The 24065-nt window shown below is 43.6% G+C and overlaps 2 protein-coding genes across 5 annotated transcripts in view; one reads left to right on the top strand and one right to left on the bottom strand.

Annotated features, from left to right (window-relative positions):
- The window catches only part of LOC126299499 (dedicator of cytokinesis protein 3), a 951484-nt gene that overhangs the window by 239707 nt on the left and 687712 nt on the right, over positions 1–24065 (bottom strand). The window lies entirely within an intron of this gene.
- The window catches only part of LOC126299500 (innexin inx3), a 66752-nt gene continuing 64942 nt past the window's right edge, over positions 22256–24065 (top strand). Inside the window, exon 1 of the mRNA XM_049991448.1 lies at positions 22256–22495. The gene's annotated coding sequence lies outside the window, so the exon portion shown is untranslated. The remainder of the gene's footprint in view (positions 22496–24065) is intronic.

Below are 24065 nucleotides of genomic sequence, written 5' to 3'. Positions count from 1 at the left end.
TGAATAAAGAGCTAGTTATGTTTCACAGGAACGATGTTATCTATACCCACGTTGACTGTGTGTCAATAGACCGTTTTCTTCGAGGTAATTAATAATGTTCGAACACAATATATCTTCTAAACTCCTGCTATATATGGACGTTAACGATATGGACCTGTAATTTAGTGAGTTACTCCTACTACCTTTCCTGAATATTGGTGTGACCTGTGCAACTTTCAAGTCTTTGGGTACGGATCTTTCGTCGAGCGAACGGTTGTATATGAAAGTTAAGTATGGAGCTAATGCATCAGCATACTCCGGAAAGAACCTAATTGGTATACAGTTTGGACCAGAAGACTTGCTTTTATTAAGTGACTTAAGTTGTTTCACTACTCCGTGGATATTTACTTCTATGTTACTCATGTTGGCAGCTGTTCTCGATTCGACTTCTGGAATATTTACTTCGTATTCTCTTGTGAAGGCATTTCGGAAGGCTATGTTTAGTAACTCTGCTTTGGCAGCACTGTCTTCAATAGTATCTCCATTGCTACCGCGCAGAGAAGGCAATGATTGTTTCCTGCCGCTAACATACTTCACGTAAGACCTGAATCTCTTTGGATTATCTGTCAATAAATGGCAACTCAAGCCGAAATTTCTGTTAATCTTAATTCCCCGTTAATTAGCTTCATATGTTCCGTAAAATAAACATACCACACTGACAAATGAAGTCTATAAAACAAAACACAACGCTTGCGTTACAGACTGCAACCGAAGAGTGCAAAAACGTCAACGTTTTAAGTACCAAAGCCCACATTTGTCACAAGAATAAAAAATAGCACTCTCATGTCCTTAGAGCGTTTCTCAAACTATTCTGACACTGTTCGAAGGCGATAGGATAGTGCAGTTCTACGACGAAGGCACAGGTCGCTTGTGATCTGTCGTGGGCGCACAGCGGATGCACGTAATCGGTCAGTAGGTTCCTGTACCGTTCATCAGAGACAGACGATCCCATGTAAGCGTTCCTCACACGAAAATACCTCCACTACCGGCGGAAAGATTTTTACTTTTCCCGCGTAATAGTCTCATGTCTTTCTTGCAATTAGCGTACATGTCGCTGATGTGTTAATTTTACTCCTTGGATGTTACTCCCTGATTAGTTTACCAGCAAAAAGTACAAAATAACTTTAGAGAATATATACAGTGCTTATGACAATTACTGTGAAAGTCTGCAACTTCGGGATCCGGAGGAATATTGTAAGGTTCCCGCATAGCACCCATTAACATTCGCAGTCAGTTTAAAGACTGTGTCTACTTACAAAAGCCGCCACACTAACTTAACGCCCACTGAAACAATGATAGCAGTGAACTTTGCGTACACGAATTGTTAATTACAAGCACGGGCAGACACATGACTAGGGTATTAGGAGCTTCCTCAAACGCAGTTCAAGGATTCAGCCCTTGAATCTACACTACTGGCCATTGAAATTGCTACACCAAGAAGAAATGCAGATGACAGACGGGTATTCATTGGACAAATGTATTATACTAGAACTGACATCTGATTACATTTTTGCGCAACTTGGGTGCATAGATCCTGAGAAATCAGTCCCCAGAACAACCACCTCTGGCCGTAATAACGGCCTTGATACGCCTGGGCATTGGGTCGAACAGACCTTGGATGGCGTGTACAGGTATAGCTGCCCATGCAGCTTCAACACGATACCACAGTTCATCAAGAGCAGTGACTGGCGTATTGTGACGAGCCAGTTCATCGGCCACCATGACCAGACGTTTTCAATTGGTGAGAGATCTGGAGAATGTGCTGGTCAGGGCAGCAGTCGAACATTTTCTGTATCCAGAAAGGTCCGTACAGGACCTGCAACATGCGGTCGTGCATTATCCTGCTGAAATGTAGGGTTTTCACAGGGATCGAATAAAGGATACAGCCACGGGTCGTAACACATCTGAAATGTAGCGTCCACTGTTCAAAGTGCCGTAAGTGCGAACAAGAGGTGACCGAGACGTGTAACCAGTGGCACCCTATACCATGACCCCGGGTGATACGCCAGTATGGCGATGACGAATACACGCTTCCAATGTGCATTCACCGAGGTGTCGCCAAACACGGATACGACCATCATGATGCTGTAAACAGAACTTGGATTTATCCGAAGAAATGACGTTTTGCCATTCGTGCACCCAGGTTCGTCGTTGAGTACACGATCGCAGGCGCACCTGTCTGTGATGCAGCGTCAAGGGTAACCGCAGAAGTGGTCTCCAAGCTGATAGGCCATGCTGCTGCAAACGTCGTCGCACTGTTCGTGCAGATGGTTGTTTTCTTGCAAACGTCCCCATCTGTTGACTCAGGGATCGAGACGTGGCTGCACGATCCGTACAGCCATGCGGATAAGATGCCTGTCATCTCGAATGCTAATGATACGAGGCCGGTGGGATCCGGCACGGAGTTTCGTATTACCCTCCTGAACCCACCGATTCCATATTCTGCTAACAGTCATTGGATCTCGACCAACGCGAGCAGCAATCTTGCGATACGACAAACCGCAATCGCGATAGGGCACAATCGGACCTTTATCAAAGTCGGAAACTTGATGGTACGTATTTCTCCTCCTTACACGAGGCATCACAACAACGTTTCACCAGGCAAACGCCGGTCAACTGCTTTTTGTGTATGAGAAATCGGTTGGAAACTTTCCTCATGTCAGCACGTTGTAGGTGTCGCCACCGTCGCCAACCTTGTGTGAATGCTCTGAAAAGCTAATCATTTGCATATCACAGTATCTTCTTCCTGTTGGTTAAATTGGGCGACTGTAGCACGTCATCTTCGTGGTGTAGCAATTTTAATGGCCAGTAGTGTACTTACAAAAACAGTCACTCTTAACTTAACGTCCACTGAAACAGTAGAAGCAGTGAACTTCACGTACACGAATTGTTAATTACAAGCACGGGCAGATAGGTCACTGCGGTATTAGGAGCTTCCTCAAGCCCAGGTCAAGGATCCAGCCCTCGAATCTACTCTTCCGTAGCCCACACGCGGATCATCGTGTAATTTGTGCGCCTGTTGCGTTATTACGCCGGGTGTACAGAGGCAGTGCCTCGGGAGACAGTGAGACTTGCGTAGCGGTTGTCTGCTGGCCTCTAGACACGTCGGCCGCCGTTAAGATTTATCGCGACTGGTATCGGGCGCGGCGCCAGCGAGTATAATGTGTCGCGAGAAGTGTATGGAGCACGATTCTGGCCACTGTCGCAACTTAACTGCAGGCGCAGTCAGGCTAGCGTTGCGAAACGCGCACTGACTACGTAGTGCTAGTAGTTCCAGGGTTAAGCACTCCTTTTTTAATCTCTCGGGATTTCTATTCGGTTTGTAATAAACACCAGCCATTTCGCTCCAGCGCAAACTGCCAATCTAGTTTTCTGCAGCTACAGTTCCGAATCTCAATAGTTTGACGCAAGTGGTGGAAGAAACACGGGGAACTCTTCAGATATTTCTTTAATAAACGTCACTGGTGCCATTATTATAGTATACAGGGTGAGCCACGAGGAAAGGTACTTGCTTTCAGGGGTGATAGTATTAGTGATTCTGAACAAAAGACTTCATACGGACGTATACCCTATTCTGAAACACTTTTAATACCATTTTCTTGAACAACTCGAAATCCGCACCCTTCGGCGAAAACGTTTAGCAGTGCAAAATTAAACTACAGTGAAATACCTACAAAAATGTCATGTTCATTTTTTCTATAGGACCGAGAATTTTTGTGACGGGAGCGCGAGAATATTGAAAATCTCGGGCGACTCGCATGCGCTGTAGCTTATGTATTTTCTGTTGGGCCGTTTGAGGTAGTATTTCGACATGATAGGCCACAAGTGGCCTGTATCAAGTTGTTCGTCTGCACTACTGTGGTACATTGTAAACAATCATAATGTTCGAATAGCACAAAAAAAAGAATGTACATTAAATGTGTTCTATCTCGAAACCATACGAAATAGGGCATTTGTCCATACAAAGTCTTTTGTTCAGAATCACTAATACTATCACCCCTCAAAGCCTGTACCTTTCCTCCTCACTACCCTGTATTTTCAGATCTGAAAAACTTAAATGAATCATTCACTGACTTAACTTTAATGCCGTAATTATTTGGCAGAACTGCGCATGGCAACGTACTGCTATTCTACAAATGGATAAAAGAAACCAGAAATAATTAAAATCACCAGATGTGCGAAAGAAAGTATGGTTTCCTAAACGGAAAGGAATAGAGAGGAGACCGCTACGGCCGCAGGTTCGAATCCTGCCTCGGGCATGGATGTGTGTGATGTCCTTAGGTTAGTTAGGTTTAAGTAGTTCTAAGCTCTAGGGGACTGATGACCTCAGAAGTTAAGTCCCATAGTGCTCAGAGCCATTTGACACTTTTTTTTTTTTTTTGAATAGAGGGGAGAGTTGCATCTTGACATAGGCTCCACAAAAGGATAACAAAAGAGAAAGATTCCTTGAGTTCTGCAATAACTTCCAGATAGTAGTAGCAAATACACTGCTCAAAAATCACAAGAATGAGGATGTATACTTCGAAACGGTCAGGAGACACAAAAAGATACATCATAGTGAGTTACAGATTATGAAATCAAATATTGGATTGTAATATGTTATCACGAGTAACTACAGACTTAGATCATAATTTAATGATAATGAAGAATACGTTGACGTTTAAGGTTATCGTCAGGAAAAATCATTGCTCAGGGAAGAGGAATTATTGAGGAATGATAATGTGAGTTCGAAATTGTCTTATAGTGTGTATACTGTGATAGTGAATACCACAGAAGGCAGTTCAGTTCAGGATGAATGGACATCTCTAAAAATGGTAACAACATAAGGCAGACAGGAAAATGTAGGTAGAAGAAATGTAACTGTGAAGAAATTGTGGGTGCTGAAGAAGTACTTCACGTAATCTGTGAACCGCGGGAACATAAAGATCTGCAGAAAAAGAAAGGAATACAGGAATATGTCATTTAGAAAACTTAGAAATGAAATGAATACGAGTCTAGAGCGAAAGGGCTGAAGGAGACATTTTAAAAAAGGAACGAAAAAGAAATTGTTTTCAGAAAGACAGATTGAGCATATACAAAAGACGATGAAGGCCTCTACGAGGGGGAGGAACTACCTGATAGCATCGATTTGGAGGACACGGAGGATCCAATATTGCGTCAGAGCTTGATACAGTTATGAAAGACTTGCGATCAAGTAAAACAGAAGGAATAGCTAATATTTCTTCGGAATTTCCTAACTCATTGGGGGGAACTGGGAACAAAATGAATATTTAAATTAGTGTGTAGACTCTATGATAATAGTCAGACACCAGTGGTCTTTCGAAAAAATATAATTCACACAATTCCAAATATAGTAAGGGCAGACAAATGCGTGAAATACCGTACTATTAGCGTGACACTTCGCATCTAAGTTGCCGACCAGAATAATGTGCATAAGAATGGAAAAAAAAGTGAAGCTGTGTTAGATTCTGGTCAGACTGACTTTTCGAAAGCTAAAGGCACCAGAGATACAGTTGTTTGAAATCGTCAGAAAAATAGGTATGTGCTGCAGACAAAAAAGGATAATACACAATATGTGCAAGAACCAACAGGAAACAGTAAGAAAGGGAATATCAAAGAACCAAGAAAGAGAATTAAAAAAAAGTTCAGAAGTGGGATTACAACTCAGCGTGAAAGGATATCAGTGATAAAATTAGCTAACGACATTACTATCCTCTGTGAAAGTGGCTAATGAGCTGTTGAACAAAATGAACAGTCTATGAGCACAGAATATCGATTAAGAGCAAACTAAACAAAACGAAAGTGCTGAAGAACAGTAAACACGAGACTAGCTACTTACTTAAAATAAAAATGAGGGCAACATCGTAGACGAAGTAAAGGAGTTCTGTTAGCTTCGAAGCAAAGTAACATTTGGCGGGCAAAGCAATTAGGTTCAAATGGTTCAAATGGCTCTGAGCAATATGGGACTAAACATCTGAGGTCATCAGTCCCCTAGAACTTAGAACTACTTAAAGCTAACTAACCTAAGGACATCACACACATCCATGCCCGAGGCAGGATTCGAACCTGCGACCGTAGCGGTCGTCGGACCAGACTGAAGCGCCTAGAACCGCTAGGCCATGCTGTTAGGATATAGGAAACAGATTAGCACAGGTAAAGAGAGAATTGCTCACCAAGAGTAGTCTACTAGTATCAAACGTATATCTTAATTTGGGAAATAAATTTACGAAACTCTAACTAGAATAGATCGAGAAAGGTGGCACAGTGGTTAGTATTCGGGAGGATGATGGTTCAGATCCCGACCCAATAATCCAGATTTAGGTTTTCCGTGATTTCCCTAAATCTCTTAACACAAATGCCGGGATGGTTCCCTTGAAGATGCACGGCCTATTTCCTTCATCACTCTTCCCTAATCTGAGCTTGAACTTCGTATCTAGTGCCGTCATTGTCGACGGGACGTTAAACTCCAATCTTCTTCCTTACTAACTAGAAGAAGGGACAGTATGATAGGACGTAAGACATCACAGAATAACTTCCTTGGCAAGTATGAGTGTAGACACAGCTTGGAATACAGTATCTACAACAAAAAACTGAGTACGTTAGATGTAAGTGTTACTCTCAGGTGAGGAGATTAGCACGTGGGAAAGACTCGTGGCGGTCGTATCAAACCCGCCAGAAGGTTGATTAAAAAAAAAAAGTCTGTTAACCCAGACGCTAGCATGGGTGCAACTTTTAGCTGTAAGTGTAGACAGTAGGTTAGAAACATTTGCCTTTTTGATAAGGACAGAGAATAGGAATACGATGCGGACGACACTGCACATGAAGGAAGAGAGAAAGGAAGGGAGGTTAGAATTTAAAGAGTCCTCTACATCGACGCCGGAATTTGAAAACTTCTCATTCTGAATAGCAGTCAAGTGTCATTATCACCACGTCGCCCTGCACGATCACACAAAAGTAAACAAAATTCCGACATTCATGTAGAATGTTATGCGTGAATCACGGAAAGGCCACACGATGATAGGCTGGACTCTGTACTGCCACCGCTATGCTGAGTTCTGGAAGGATCTCCACACACGTGTAAATAAACTTTTGGTAATTTCTCACCGAAATCAGTTTAGCTCCTCAACATCTGTCCCACGCTGAGCCGGAACAACGCGTCAGAACGGAAATAAACAGCGTATGCCACTTCCAAGAAACTCTCGCTTGACGCGCTCGCTATCACGGTATGACTAAGACCACTCACAGCCCTTAATGAGCTGGCGGTAATTCCAGTCATTCACATTTAGTGCTCTCTCGTCGCCCCCTCCCGCGAAAACCGGAAGACAATAACGTTCCCGTGAATGTCAGAACAAGTCAGGCACACGAAGGCGGGACACACTACGGTACATTTTGGGCAATATAGTGAGAGCATGGGGGGAGGAGAGATGCAAGTAACCGAAGTGCACTCTCTGTAACTATCAGAATAAAGATTCGGCGGTGAAACTGTTCATTATTTGTCAGATTACAGGCTGCTACGGTCGCCGGTTCGAATCCTGCCTCGGGCATGGATGTGTGTGATGTCCTTAGGTTAGTTAGGTTTAAGTAGTTCTAAGTGTAGGGGACTGATGACCTAGATGTTAAGTCCCATAGTGCTTAGAGCCATTTGAACCATTTGAGATTATAAGGCGTTGGCTCGTTGTAAGAAGCATGACAAGCCGAGTTCGAAATTAATAAAATTCTGCTATCTCTTAACATGGGAGTCAGCACGTGGACAGCGCGCAGGGAGTAATGACCCACATGGCGTGACTCAGCTTGTCCGGTTCGGCAGCCGAGTCTGGCGTCTCGCGCCGCAACCTGGGCGAGCCAGCCACCGACTGGCCTTGCAATGAAACTGCCGTCTCTCCCAGCCGGCTTGCCTCGCATCTTCTCACTGTTTCTTTTTCCGATGGCGAGAATTCGTATGACGTAATTTTGTTTCAAGGGGAAAAGTCAAACTGTACAACAAATTTCGCAAAATAACAACGCGAGTACATTAACTGATTTCTCCGTTGGTGCTTGGCAGAATACGTATAGTTTTTTGTTATAATCATGACGATGATGCCGGACCAGGCGGTCTAGCAACAAAGTGCGTGCCTAGATACCTACGAAGTCACGGGATCGAATCCCAGATGGACCACGGGAATTTTCAGCCCGCCTTTAATCTAGCCTTCACGTCTGAACGGCGCCGTAAATCATTGTTTACCAGTCCTTGCACCAGTGTCCTAGATTAAATTCCAAACCTCCCCCCCGTGTCTCATGAAGTGAGGCAGGTGACATGATGACGGTGACCCGTCCTTCAGATGGGAATGTTAAGCTTGGCGGCCCCTTTGGTGCCATTCAAGGAAAGTAAACTATGCACCTTTTCCCTTCTCTCAGCATCATAAAACAATGCCTACATATCTCACGGTCACCTACACTTATCAGATGCACTTAACCACACAACTCTCATAATGATTGAAGGGCAGATGTCATTGTGCACGAAGAATAGAAAAACCTTTTCAGCTAACAACAATGCCACACGACTTTACTTTTTACCTCTCAACGATGTGAGGAGTCACCAAGAACGATACGTAGTTTGGATTCCACGGTAAATTGTGGGTTCAAAAATGGTCCAAATGGGTCTGAGCACTATTGGACTTAACATCTGAGGTCATTAGTCCCCTAGAACTTAGAACTACTTAAACCTAACTAACCTAAGGACATCATACACATCCATGCCCGAGGCAGCATTCGAACCTGCGACCGTAGCAGTCCAGCGGTTCCGGACTAAAGGGCCTAGAACCGCTCTTCTTGTGCGTTCTCTATCCCAGTTGGATAACGGATAGATTAGGGACACATAAGTCACCGAAGTGGCGTCGAATTGAAAGACTTGCATCCCGCCATTGAGCAACAGGAATTAATTACTTAATTATGATAATAATAGTAATAACAACTTGCGGAGAATTTGTATATACCATCACAATTATTTAATATATGGGGAGATTGGTGTGTGTTACCTACAACGGTTCCACATGTCTGAAAGGATCTTCATGAAATGCTCTTACTGATAAACGGTAACAGTCCAAAGATAAGTCATGTATTTGCATGTCAGGACTTGAACCACACAGTCTTTCAGTACGGAGCTTCACGGTGGTGCAGAAACACCAGTAGCCTAATTCACAATTCATTAGCTGTATTTTATACTCCTTATGCGTGTAGCTACAAGTTTCAGAAACACCAGTAGCCTAATTCACAATTCATTAGCTGTATTTTATACTCCTTATGCGTGTAGCTACAAGTTTCAACGATTCAGGATGGTCTTAGAGTCTGTTGTAGAATATCACGCTGTAAGAAACTGTAGGCACTATTCACTCGGGCGCCATCAGCTATCAGTGACAACCAGGTCAGGCAACAATAGCAGCCAATACTGGCGAAACTGTGGGGCTCACAGTGTGGCGGTTTTTACAGCATACGAGTGCCACCGGTCCTATGATCCAAGAAGGCCATGTTTCGCAGCATGCTCAAGTATCCTTCATAGTGAACGGAAAACGTTCCTTGCTTATCTGTGAAATATAACACCAAATGGGGATATATGATGTACAGGGTGCATTGGCTCAAGTAGCGGAAGTTCAATTATAATTAAACTTCCACTAAATGAGCCAGTGCAGACGGAAAACAACACTCCTGGAAATGGAAAAAAGAACACATTGACACCGGTGTGTCAGACCCACCATACTTGCTCCGGACACTGCGAGAGGGCTGTACAAGCAATGATCACACGCACGGCACAGCGGACACACCAGGAACCTCGGTGTTGGCCGTCGAATGGCGCTAGCTGCGCAGCATTTGTGCACTGCCGCCGTCAGTGTCAGCCAGTTTGCCGTGGCATACGGAGCTCCATCGCAGTCTTTAACACTGGTAGCATGCCGCGACAGCGTGGACGTGAACCGTATGTGCATTTGACGGACTTTGAGCGAGGGCGTATAGTGGGCATGCCGGAGGCCGGGTGGACGTACCGCCGAATTGCTCAACACGTGGGGCATGAGGTCTCCACAGTACATCGATGTTGTCGCCAGTGGTCGGCGGAAGGTGCACGTGCCCGTCGACCTGGGACAGGACCGCAGCGACGCACGGATGCACGCCAAGACCGTAGGATCCTATGCAGTGCCGTAGGGGACCGCACCGCCACTTCCCAGCAAATTAAGGACACTGTTGCTCCTGGGGTATCGGCGAGGACCATTCGCAACCGTCTCCATGAAGCTGGGCTACGGTCCCGCACACCGTTAGGCCGTCTTCCGCTCACGCCCCAACATCGTGCAGCCCGCCTCCAGTGGTGTCGCGACAGGCGTGAATGGAGGGACGAATGGAGACGTGTCGTCTTCAGCGATGAGAGTCGCTTCTGCCTTGGCGCCAATGATGGTCGTATGCGTGTTTGGCGCCGTGCAGGTGAGCGCCACAATCAGGACTGCATACGACCGAGGCACACAGGGCCAACACCCGGCATCATGGTGTGGGGAGCGATCTCCTACACTGGCCGTACACCTCTGGTGATCGTCGAGGGGACACTGAATAGTGCACGGTACATCCAAACCGTCATCGAACCCATCGTTCTACCATTCCTAGACCGGCAAGGGAACTTGCTGTTCCAACAGGACAATGCACGTCCGCATGTATCCCGTGCCACCCAACGTGCTCTACAAGGTGTAAGTCAACTACCCTGGCCAGCAAGATCTCCGGATCTGTCCCCCATTGAGGATGTTTGGGACTGGATGAAGCGTCGTCTCACGCGGTCTGCACGTCCAGCACGAACGCTGGTCCAACTGAGGCGCCAGGTGGAAATGGCATGGCAAGCCGTTCCACAGGACTACATCCAGCATCTCTACGATCGTCTCCATGGGAGAATAGCAGCCTGCATTGCTGCGAAAGGTGGATATACACTGTACTAGTGCCGACATTGTGCATGCTCTGTTGCCTGTGTCTATGTGCCTGTAGTTCTGTCAGTGTGATCATGTGATGTATCTGACCCCAGGAATGTGTCAATAAAGTTTCCCCTTCCTGGGACAATGAATTCACGGTGTTCTTATTTCAATTTCCAGGAGTGTATTTAGCGTAGGGTACCCAACATTACAGGAATGCTGTTCACACTCTGCACTGCAGGATTTGCGTTGTTAGTAGCGTTAGTGCTATGACTTGCCTTTAGGAGCCGGAAATGGTACGGGGACGTAGGACAGAAACACAAGTATCAGAGGGCATTAAAGTTGCAGACAGTCAACATTGGTCTAGACAAAGTGAGCAGAGCTTTACTCGTAAAGCTGTTTTATCAAAACAGCAATAGCGCCGCTGCTCTCGCGAGTATCGATGCAATTAAGGAATTCGGGGAAGTTCTCCTTCCGCAGTGGAGTTGAATAACATGATTCGCCAGTTCGAATTAACTGCCGATTTGTGAATTGCTCCTGGGAGAGGCGGACGGATAATTGCGCCACAGATTACTGAAGTGGTTACTGTTGCCATGGCTGAGAATGCTGTATGCAATGTGCGACCGTCAAGCAGTGCACGAGCTGTGTCACGATAGCTGAAACGTCCACGGTCCACCGTTCAAAACGTGTTGCGAACAATTGTGAAATGATATCCGCAGTGTGGTTCCATGCTGTCGAGAATGCAGATGAGCCTCACACTCAGCAACGTTTGTAACCTGGAAAGTAAACCTAGTACGCAAATAACAAGTGTTGCCCTCTCATGTGGAAATTAAAATGGTTTCTCTTTCAACGGTTTATTCGCTGTTTCTCTTCCGCATGCCCTTACAAATATTTTCACAAAATTTCATTGTCCTACGATCACTCTTTTTGTGAGGTTCTCTCAACACTATATATTCACTCTCTAATAATTGTCTGCAACGCTAGGCACCTGGATTGTGAAGCCTGGTAGCGAATACAGTAGAGTCTCGATAGTTCGTGTTTCCAATAATCCGAGTCTCTTTTTAATTAAAAAAAAAGGTTGCAACGATCTACTTTATTTTTTTTACTGACATAATAAATAATGAAAACATCATTGCAAAGCCGGCCGCGGTGGTCTCGCGGTTCTAGGCGCGCAGTCCGGAACCGTGCGACTGCTACGGTCGCAGGTTCGAATCCTGCCTCGGGCATGGATGTGTGTGATGTCCTTAGGTTAGTTAAGTTTAAGTAGTTCTAAGTTCTAGGGGACTAATGACCACAGCAGTTGAGTCCCATAGTGCTCAGAGGCATTTGAACCATTTGAACCATCATTGCAAAAGATAGATAGGGAGAGCACAGCTCAGTGACAAAGCAGACAGAAATGCAATCGAGACCGGCGATTAGCTCGCTGCCCTGTTGCACGAACATCTGTTGTCAGTATGGCACGAAATACCCCGACTGCTGCCGGCTGCTACCGATCAAAACTGGGGAGTTCATACGCTGCTGTAGTTCCCAGTACCTGTGCTGTACAGTGTTCTATGTCGTTTTGTTTGTTGACTGTGTGTTCCGTTGTACACCTTAAAAAGATGAATGCTCTAACAAAAAAGAGGAAATTTGTGCCTTTGCATCTAAAATTAGAAGCACTAAGACGACTTGACAAAGGAGAAACAATAAAAAAACTTACTCTCGAATATGTTGTCGGTGAAGTTACTGTTCGTGACTGGCGAAGAAATTGACTTAATTTGGAACAGTTTTCTTCACAGAAATGCTCACACGAATCTCTCAGTCGAAGAGGTATAAAGAAGTCAGACTTCGAAAACACAAGTGAGGCATTGTTCATGTGGTTTACCCAACAGAGACAGCAGGGTGCTCCGATTTTTGGTCCATTCTTGCAAGAGAAAGCTTTATTTTTCAGAAACCAGCAGCAGGAAGGAGATAACAATTTCGCCGCTAGTGAGGGCTTGCTCGACAAGAGGAAGAAGAGGTATGGAGAGCGTCAACTAGACGTATGTGGAGAAAAACTCTCTGGTGACGCTCAGGCCATTTCAAAATTTATCGTAGAGTTTAAAAAAATCATAACTGATGATAATTTATCTAATGAATAAATATATAACTGTGACGAAACTGGGCTAAATTTTAAAATGTTACCAGCGAGAACACTTGCTTCTTGTGAAGAAAAAAGTGCTCCTGGGCACAAAAAAAGCAAAGGGCGGCTCACACTTATGGCAGCGTCAAATGCAACTGGAAACCATAAACTAAAACTAGTTGTGATTGGGAAGTCTGCCAAGCCAAGAGCATTCAAGAATGTATCCATCTCAGCTCTTCCGGTTGTCTATACACATCAGAATAATGTCTGGATGAATCAGGAAATCTTCAAGAAGTGGTGTTTCAACTCATTTGTATCAGACTGCAAGAAGTTTTTAAAAGAAAGGGGCCTGCCATGTAAAGCAATTTTGCGCATGGATAATGCGTCCTCACATCCAAGTGCAGGAGAACTGCAGTGCGACGGTATCCGCGCCTTGTTTTTCCCACCAAACATTACCTGTCTCATTCACCCCATGGATCAGGGCGTTCTGGAATGTCTAGTAAAAAAAGTATCGACGGTGATTGCTACAGTCACTCCTGCATTCCGAAGACAACATAGCATTGTAGGAGCTTTGAAGAAAGTGACTTTGAAGGACGTCGTGTACTGGATTAGCGAATCTTGGAGCGAAATAAAGTCAGACGCAATTTCTAAGTCATGGAGGAAAATTCTACAGGAAAGTATGCCAGACTTCTTTTTCCAATTTAAATTTCGATAGTCTGAGTTTTGGATAGTTTGAGTTGGTTGCGGTCCCGTTCACTTCGAACTTTCGAGACTCTACTGTACTACAGATCTACGTCTCGGACGTACAGGTGGTCCCCCTCACAGCACTTGGCAGATCCGCAAAATACTGGTTTGTCAAGTATTACCATGGTATTAGTAAAAGTTTTCATCGCTTACAATTACCACCCATTATTTCATCAGCTCGTGATGTAGTGGAAAGCCTGCACGGCAGCTCAGCGTGTTCGGTCAGGGGACTGGCTACCGTCTGTAATGAAAAAACTGAGTGAAGTTTTCACCGATGGAATCTGAGAGGTGCGATGCCACAACCGCACAGAACTCCTGACGACAAATGGCGAAGAAAGAGATAGTTACATGGAAGAAAGTTGTTAGCGTCGCAGTCTCCAGCTCGCGAGGTCCTCAGTACGATTCCAGGTGGAGACGAAGAGTTTCTTCGGTCAGAGACTGGGTGCTCGTGTTGCCCTAATTATTTCATGTCGTCATCATCACTAACAAGGAGACGGCACGGCCGTGGGGTCGGGGATTTGTCGGAAATTTTGTGTGGTGAAAGAGGACCCCTAACACCTCACCTGGTTAAAATATTAGGACGCACTACCCGGAAAATCCAGGGAAAAAATCGATCCAAAGTTTCTTAGGTGCCTTATAAATGTAAAATGTTATTCTGCTGCTGGACCGCCGGCTGGCCTAGGTGTTCGCTGGCACGGTAACTCAGCGTGTTCGGTCAGAAGGTTAGCTGCCCTCTATACTAAAAAAACATAAGTTAATGTTTTAAGTGCTTTAAGTGTTTATCTCTCGGACTATTACGCCAGAGGTCTCGGGTTCGATTCCTGCTCCTGCACTTTCGTTTTTCTTCTGTTTAATTTTCTTTGGTTATTTCAACAATTATTCAGAAAGTTTCCCAAACCTACATTATCTTTAACAAATTAGTTACAGTATTGAATAAAAATTATTTTCTTTTTGTCCAACAACACAGTTCATGTCGGTGGCTTTTCCATTTTCATTGTAAAGTATATGAGGAGAAACATTGCCTTTTTAATCAGAATAACAAAGTCGATTCGGAAACATTCAATTTTTATACACATAATAATTATAAACAAAAAGCGCAGTGGTAATTATCGTAACCACAAACGAAGCAAATATTTTTGCGACTACTTGCGCAACATATAAAAGCGTATTTTTTTACAATCACAGGGCGTTTGCAATAAATATGTACCAAAACATTCCCCAGTAACATTTACGAAAACGTTTCGAGTTTCTGATAATTTTGAGGCAAACCAGGCATATTGAATCATGTTTCAGAATATTGATGGTGAATCATAGAATGAATTTTTATAAAATCTTCCCGGGAATTAATTTCATGATTCTCCTGCAACAATGCGCTGCATATTTGCATGCAATAGAAGAAAAAAAAAAGTGCCGGAGGAGGAACCGAACCTGAGACCTCTGGCGTAAAGGTGCGAGCGCTAACCATGTAGGCCAGAATGCGGTTCGGCAAGGGATACATATTTTATACTCATAAGGCACCTAAGATACTTTGGATCGATTTTTCTCGGGATTTTCCCGAGTAGTGCGTCCTAATATTTTAACCACGTGAAGTGTTAGGGGTTCTCTTTCACCACACAAAATTGCGGACAGATCCCCGACCCCACGGTCGTGCCGTCTCGTTGTAATTTGCGTGAAGTCGCCGAAGAGGCGTCGAATAGAAAAAACTTGCACGAGAGGCCGAACAGCCCCGAACGGGGTCTCACGGCCAATAACGCCACACCATCATTTAATTTCATCACCCACTGTGGAATGTGGTGATAATTTCAGGCTCTCCTTAAGCTTTCTTCGCAGCGTGCCGCTTTTTTTTATCCGGTATTGTCTGCCAGAATCAATTTGTCTCCGACGATCTTGCCGCCGACACAGCGCTAAGCTGCAAGGCGGAGAAAAAGAAAAGTGGCCATTGAGCGCGTCCTTGGATCTGGCTTATGATCTGTGCAAACCGGTCCGCAACGTGGCGCGCAGCCTGCATGCTGCAGCGCAGTGCTGCACTCTGGCCGGCGAGACTGCACGGGCGACAGGTACAGCTCACGGCGCACTCCTAGTCTTCTTTTCTGTCTGCCGCGCGCTGCCCGGCCAGTGTTTCACGTAGCCATGAATTTTTCATAAACGCACATAACTTTAGCGGTGTGCCGTGTATGACAATGAGTCGTACTAAATTCTTATACGAGGGTGAATATTAAGTAAGGGGTCAAACTCCCGGCGGTTACTCTTTACAAAAAAAAAAAAAAAAGGACAAAGAAAGTTCGTATCATGTAAAGTGCCCAGACGTCCCGATTTGGCCAGGACAGTTCCAATTTTTGGAGACTAGTCGTCTTGTCCCCATCGGGTTCTGTCAGGACGCCTAAAGTTCTGATTTTTAGAAATCAAATCAAATTCTCGGCGCCGGCTGTAGTGGCCGATCGGTTCTAGGCGCTACAGTCTGGAACCGAGCGACCCCTACGGTCGCAGGTTCGAATCCTGCCTCGGGCATGGATGTGTGTGATGTCCTTAGGTTAGTTAGGTTTAAGTAGTTCTAAGTTCTAGTGGACTGATGACCTCAGCAGTTAAGTCCCATAGTGCTCAGAGCCATTTGAACCGAATTCTAGGCCATGTGAGGTTTCAACTTGAAACTTTTTTATATTTATAGCATTGTAAGAGTATCTATACTTTATTTCAATATGTTATCCCTAATCTAACATACAATGACGCGCCATATTACGGAAAGCGTTCGCACAGCGTACTTGATGATGCTTTCAAGTTCGCGATGTTCAATGATAAATGCTTACTGAGCTGAATTTGTTCAGCGGTAACCTGAGTGCGGCAAAGGTCCCGAGTTCGAGTCTCGGTCTGGCATACAGTTTTAATCTGCCAGGAAGTTTCAATCCATGTGTTTCTTTGGCGTGAGTATTGTACGACGTATAACACAGCTTCTTTATTCACATCGTTTGGACTTTAGTCAGCTCTGCAACGCCCGACTGAGAATGGTCAAATGAAAGAAGAGACTTTTAAAGCAAAGCCTATGTTAGATTATGTGCCTTATATTACCATTTGGAAAAAAATTGGAAATTTGTAATAAGTTCGTATGGGACCAAACTGCTGAGGTCATTGATCCCTAGGCGTACACACTACTTAATCTAACTTAAACTAACTTAAAAGGCTTTTTTATTTCAGTTCTGATCACAGTATGAATTCTTTAGATGATGACCGGTTTCAGTCTGCAATGACCATCCTCAGATCTTTTTTACACCATGTCCTAAAGTGATACGGCCATAATGGCATCGTCAAAACATATAAATATAGTCAGCATCGTCACATAGATTTAAAACATGGTGACGATGCTATGCTGATTATATTTATATGTTTTGACGATGCCATTATGGCAGTATCACTTTAGGACACGGTGTAAAAAAGGTGTGAGGATGGTCATTACAGACTGAAACCGGTCATCGTCTAAAGAATTCATATTGTGATCAGAGACTGAAATAAAAAAGCATTATATAGTATTGGATCACTGTTTGTATACGCGATTATGTCGCAGTTGGTTAAACTAACTTACGCTAAGGACGACACACACATACAGCCACGCCCGAAGGGGAAGGGGCAGAGGGGGTGGGGGCGAACCGTGGCAAGGCGCCCAAACCGCGCCGCTTATCATTTAGTGCCTACTATTCGTTTCGTTGTAAGCTTTAATAATGTGTACCAATTACAGAACATTGCTCCTTTCCTAGCAGTGCGCAGTTTCGATTCCCAAAAATGGACAGCGAGCCTTCATTAAGGCAATTAGCACTGGTACATTACATTACACATAACATAGTATTAATTTCTTCAGTGTTACAAAACGTGTTCAAAGTCGCCATCATGGGATGCAATGCAAGCGTTCACACGCCACATTATGAATTGCTTCACTCTTTCTGGTGTTCCAGACAGTAACCAAATAACATCACAGGCTACACGGACACGGAATTCAAGGATGTGCACAGCAGTAACTGGTTCGTCGTACACAACACGTTTAAGATGCCTCCACAAATAAAAAGTCAAGGAGGTTTAGCTCAGTGGTTGAGGTGCTTAGGCAGAAGGGCCTCCTCGGCCCATCCATCCCCTGGAGAAGATTCTGTTGAGGTGTTGGCGAACGATGATGCGGAAGTGCGCTAGCTCTCCGTCATACATCAGTCATATTACCCGTCGTGTTGCTAAAGGCAGATTCTTCAGCAAAAGAAGCGCTGTGTTCTGCTCCAGTTCAACATACGTGTGACCATTAAGGCGTTGTGAAAAGGCTAAGCCGGCCGGAGTAGCCGTGCTGTTCTAGGCGCTACAGTCTGGAGCCGAGCGACCGCTGCGGTCGCAGGTTCGAATCCTGCCTCGGGCACGGATGTGTGTGAAGTCCTTAGGTTAGTTAGGTTTCATTAGTTCTAAGTTCTAGGCGACTGATGACCTCAGAAGTTAAGTCGCGTAGTGCTCAGAGCCATTTTTTAAAAAAAAGGCTAATGGTCCTAGTAAGAAGTCGAAAATAATCCCTGCTCAAACGTTGATGGTAAACCGAAGCTGATGGAGGATTCCACCATTCCGCGAAAGTTTTCCGTATTCCACAGATGACGACTGAGTAGGTATATGATTAATTAATACCATGTAATGTACCAGTACTAATTGCTTCACTGCCGACTCACCGTCCATTTCTGGACATACGTTGATATGAACTTTTTAGTTCCAGCTCCTGTCATGAACCACCTCAGGAAGTTTGTCCCTTTACTTAATTTTTGCACTATACAGGGTGGTCAGATACAGTCTGAAAAGCTTGTAACGTGTTCACAGAGTGGGTTGTGCAGAGAAACAACTATTTTAAAAAATCAATACGTTGAACTGTTTCCGAGTTAATTAGCACTGAAGTGAGCCAATCAGGCCATTGCAAGCGCAAATTCAAGCGGCCCACCAGATACAGTTCCTGTCACTTATTCTCATTGCGCACATGATAACGCAAGAGACTGCTCAGCCTTTGGCTCGGGTTCGATCCTTACTACAGTTACATGTCCAATTCTTGTAGTGCTTTCTTGTACGGTTTCAGGGAATCAAACGGGCACGTTCGGCGACAACGTCCATGGCGCGCCGCTTGAATTTGGGCGCGCAACGCCCTAATTAGTTAACTTCAATGCTAATTAACTCGAAAACGGCCCAACGTATTGAATTTTTTTCGTAACCATTATGTCTTAGCACAACCTATCCTGCAACAACCTTACAAGCCTTTCAGACTGTTTCTGACCACTCTGCATAAACGCGAGCCTTTTGTACACGTTTAATGGAACTTCAATAGCATGACTGAATGAACTTATGCTATTGTAAACATATTTAACGCAAACTCGTGATTTATTTGTATTAGTTTGTGCAAACTGCCAGTAAGCGTCTAAGATGCAGTGACTGGTGGCTGCTTTTAAAGAGTAACTAACCACAACACTATCAAAAACTTCCGCTATGCATGAAATATATGAGGAGATAGCTGAAATCCTACATGCAGAACCTTTAAGTGAGGTCGCGACGCTGAAACAAACTCTGGCGCCATTGTGTGGGAACGCAATAAAGAAACACACAGATGGGATAATACAAGTAAGCGTTACGAGCAAATCTAGGCCAGAATAGATCGTAAAGTATCTCATTTGTACAAGCAGTCAGCATTGTCTGTCTGAAGGGAACAATCCGGCATTCATGTTGCATGATGTGAAGAGATCAGGATGCACCTACCTCGGAGTATCTGACGGGAATTTGAAACATCGATCTTATCAAATAAGAGTCTAGCACGGCATATCTAACGTCTAATTGGTGGAAATATAAGATATTGTGAGCAGAGATTGTTTGTCACAATACTTTCCGTAGCCTCACATCACAGAACATTCATTCAGCGCTCGCTAAAAATTTCTTCGGTCCGTTCCTAATATCACATAATATGATAAATAATATTAATTTTGGAATTTATGTTTCCAGCTTTTTCTTCCGCACATAAGATAAAATAGACGTTTGAATCTCACAAGAGGGATGGCAAAACGGTACATTTCTCTTTCGATGATCAAACATCTGTACGTACGCGACAGCCCATACCTCGGATTCTATTGGTGATAGAAAGGTGTTTTGCAAAGCCCTTTGGCTAGGGACCATTTGAAAACCAAACAGAAGGTTTCTCTAACTGTAACTATCCTACAGTGCACAAATTTGAACATTACACGTTTCCTCCAGCTTAGGCAAATGGAGCAAATAGTTTTCTTCTTTCTATATTATATGTAAGCTACTGTAAGCCTTAAGAGATTTGCGTAGGCACTATTTAGTAAATGGGCGGTTCCTGAGAAAACTAGAAAAAACGTGCTTTGGGTACCAAGACTGCTTACACAACAAACGGCTGGAATTTTCACGATATGTTTCTAAGAGCCTCATTTCGAACAAACTTGAAAAATTTCTTGATATGTTTATCCGTTTCCAAGATACAAAGGTTCAAAGTTACCTTACTTGTACACTTAAAATACGCACGTAAAATCCGGAGTGAGACTAAATCTAAATAACAGTTAATCGCATAATATTGCTTGAATTCTAACGGTATATTCTGTAGGCCTGTATCTAGTACTGTCATCTTCCCATTTTCAAGAATATTCATATTTTTTTGACAAAAACCTAAAAAACATGGTTTTTGGGTCTCAAAACCGAGCCGCGAATTCCAAGACGGCTACATACAGCAAACGACTGAAATTTTCACGATTCCTGATCTCGGACCAACTTGAAAATTTTATGATATCTTAATCCGTTTCTGAGAAGCAGAGGTTCGAAGTTACCCTACATGTATACGTAAAATAAGCATATAATATCCGTTGTGAGGCGAAAACGTAGTTTATTAAGTGACGTAGCATTGAGAAATATGCTGTAAAGTGTCTCCCTTATCATCAGAAGGGTTCAGTGAACCTCATGTTGTGGTACTGAAGCATATGCTAAATTTTTGTGCACGTAAAATCCGGTCTGAGGTGTAAAATTACTTTTGAGTTATTTCAATTTCACATAAGTAACATAAGTAACGTAGCACAAGGTAATCTGCCTTTTTACACCTCATACAAATTTACACCGAGCGAGGTGACACAGTGGTTAAGACATTGACGTATTATTTGGGAGGAGCAGGGCTCTAACTAGGATCTCGTACACCCTACTTTAACCCGTTGTATATGACAGAAGTACGGTGATCAGCTAGCATTAGGCCTTTATTTATTCATCCGTTTAAGTCAGTACAATATGCCTTCAAGTTTTATTGCAAATTCACGCTGCACGTATATGATTGTCAAAGCATCCTATTTTTTTTAAAAAATCTTTCCTCGTCTAATAGCTCAGTAAGTAAATTACGGAGTTATTGCGAGTCAGATTTGTCAATTTCGAATTATCGACGACTTCCTCCGTCGAAATTGTTAGTACGCTTTTAGTACGCCGTTAGGTACTTTAGTTGGTCAAATTATGTAACGGAAACGTCACGAAGTCACAGAACTTTGTTATGCTACCAGAGATCGTGTCGACTGAAGAACACTGATAGCAATATTGATTTTGTTAAGTGGTGGACAACCCAAGTGATTTCTCTGTTGCCTTTCAGCATCAAGCGCCCGTTTCCATGTACCACCAGAAAACTATGATCACGTGTTATAATTTGTCGTCAACTGCTGCATGTTGTCAAGTGTTAGGTTCTACGAAAACTTTAGAGAAATCTGTATAGAGGCACTTATTTTAAACTAAACATTATTTAAGTCGTATGTGATACACAAACTGGGGTCTCACCGAGAAGGGAATCGGCCACGAACACCCTATACAGAGAGGACAAAAACAGTCTGAAAACCTTGTAAGGGTATTGCAGGGTAGGTTGTGTTGTGAAATAACTGTTAAGAAAAAAACTGGTACGTTGTGCCGTTTCCGAGTTAACTAACATGACGTTAGCCTATCAGGTCGTTGCGCGCGCAAATTCAAGCGGCCCACGAGATAGAATTAGTGTCTGTTGTTCTCATACCGTAGAATGATAGCACACGAGGCTGCTCAGCCTTTGGTTCGGGTTCGATTTTTACTTTCGTCCCATGTCCAATTTTTGCATCGCTCTCTTGACCACTTTTAGGAAACCAAAGGAAGAACACCTTTGGCAACACCGTCTCTGGAGGGCCGCTTGAATTTTCGAGAGCAATGGCTAAATTCAATGCCAATTAACTCGGAAACAACGCAAGGTGTCGAATTTTTTTCATACAGTTATTTCTTAACAGAACCTACCCCGCAACACCGTTACGAGCTTTTCAGACTGTTTCTGACTATCCTGCATACCGATTTGTGGCTGTTTTTCGGTATTTCCGTATTTGAGTTCTGATGCCGTGAAACGATGCAAAAAAATGACTAAGCTGCCCATAGGAAGCTCAAGTATAATGCTCGTACAGTTGCGTATAAATCGAGGAACAGTGACATGTCGCCTTTAGCAATTCATCTGTAAATAATGGAGGCATGGAGTCGTTAGGCAGGGCGACACCGTGTCACAGCGACGTTTACCGAGCGCAGTGCAACGCGTGGACGCTGTCGACTGCAGCGCAGCACCACCGCTTCACGTCGTCATTTGCTCTCGCTCTCTCGTGCGGCAAAGCTGTTATCTGTCCCCAGGCCACTGCGCATTCGAGCCAAAAAGTGACGCGCCGAACGGGTAATAACGATTGTTCCTGTCTTGAATTACTTGACCTCTTGGCTCCCTTTCCACTTAAGTACTTTGTAATTGAATGTGTGTGTGTGTGTGTGTTTTTTCTTTTTTGTCGTCTATATGGGTCTTTTGAACCAGCATATTTCAGGTCTTCTCTCGGTGATCTGCTTAAAGTTCTTAATGCTTTCTGTGTAGTTAAAGATCTGTCTGGTCTGACGGGTGTCCGGTATTCTCTTGATAAGCCCGTAAAATTTCAGTCTACTATTCATGTCGTGTACTATGTTAGATGTCTGTCCGGTCTCTTGTCTACTCCGCAGTCTGTAGCCTTCGTGTCTTACTGGGCCCTAGGATTTTTATTATTCTTCTATCTAGTTTCTTGATATTTTCTTGTGCACTTTTCCAGTCAATGGCCAACATTTTTGATGCTTATAAGATTTCCGGTTTGAGGACAGGATTATAGTATGTTTCACATTACGTAACAGTCATGGTTAACTGTAGATGTTTCCACTCTTCTAGAATACTCTATTCCTTTTATTTCTCTGTTCATGAGCTTTCTATATTCCATTTACCTATGTCTTCCCAAGATACGTGAATTTATGAACACCTTTGATCTCACTACCTTTTTCCTATCTTTTTTGGGGCATCTCTCTGCTTGGGCATATATTGTTTCCTCGAGAATATATGTAATTACATTTAGCCTTTTTTTTCTTAAAGATCTCTACTTGTTTTACTTCAGTTCGTGTTATGTGTAAGTACTGCGATATAATCAGTCCTTTGGTTTTGCTGCCTAGCCTGACTTATTTGAGGTCCCGTTATCTTCAGTTGTTTTTCCCACTCCGACAATTTTCTCTCATACTCTGTTGAACAATAGTGGTAATATACCATCGCCCTGTCTCATTCCTGGTCTAATTTATTTACTACTATTATTACATGGCTGCAACTTACGGCATTTCACTTATCAAAGTACTGTACCCTAATTGTTAAAAGCGTTCTCGAGTAAACTGTCATGCATATTTATGCGGGCGTATAACAGTTATCATTACAAATTTATATAATATTTAGCAAGTCCGACTTTGAGGTTGTCCTATTAGACACTTTCTTCAGTTTTTACTATTACGGCATATTGGCGTTTCTGTTATTGATATCTAGCAATTTGCATTGTGAAATGTTGCTAATGACTTATTCTGAAATGTGGAATGTTGTGTTAGTGACACACGTAGAAATTACTCGCGTTTTATGGACGGCCCTTTTTGTTCTACTTTTACTATGTCTTGACGTTTACGTTGTCGATTTATATACGCAGTCTGACGTTTATGTTGTAGTTATTACGGGATCTGCCTAAATTTCGGGAATTTTTGTTTTGAGACAGTGAGCGTAAGTTTTATACAGTACTGAATGATTGTTCCGCCGAAAGGTGAATTACACGCGTTGTGTAGACAGCCTTTAAGTTCCTGCTATTACAATGTTTTGGCGTTTCCATTATGACCTGTACGCTAGCGATTACTAGATTACGTGGGAAGGCAACAGTTTGGTTGAGAGTTTGCGAAACCAACGAATGTGAAAACAAGGCTGTGGT

Source organism: Schistocerca gregaria, chromosome X (genome assembly GCF_023897955.1).
Source record: "Schistocerca gregaria isolate iqSchGreg1 chromosome X, iqSchGreg1.2, whole genome shotgun sequence".
Classification (NCBI taxonomy): Eukaryota; Metazoa; Arthropoda; class Insecta; order Orthoptera; family Acrididae; genus Schistocerca; species Schistocerca gregaria.
The sequence above is the reverse complement of the archived record's forward strand: the minus strand, read 5'-3'. Positions and strand labels throughout refer to the sequence as shown.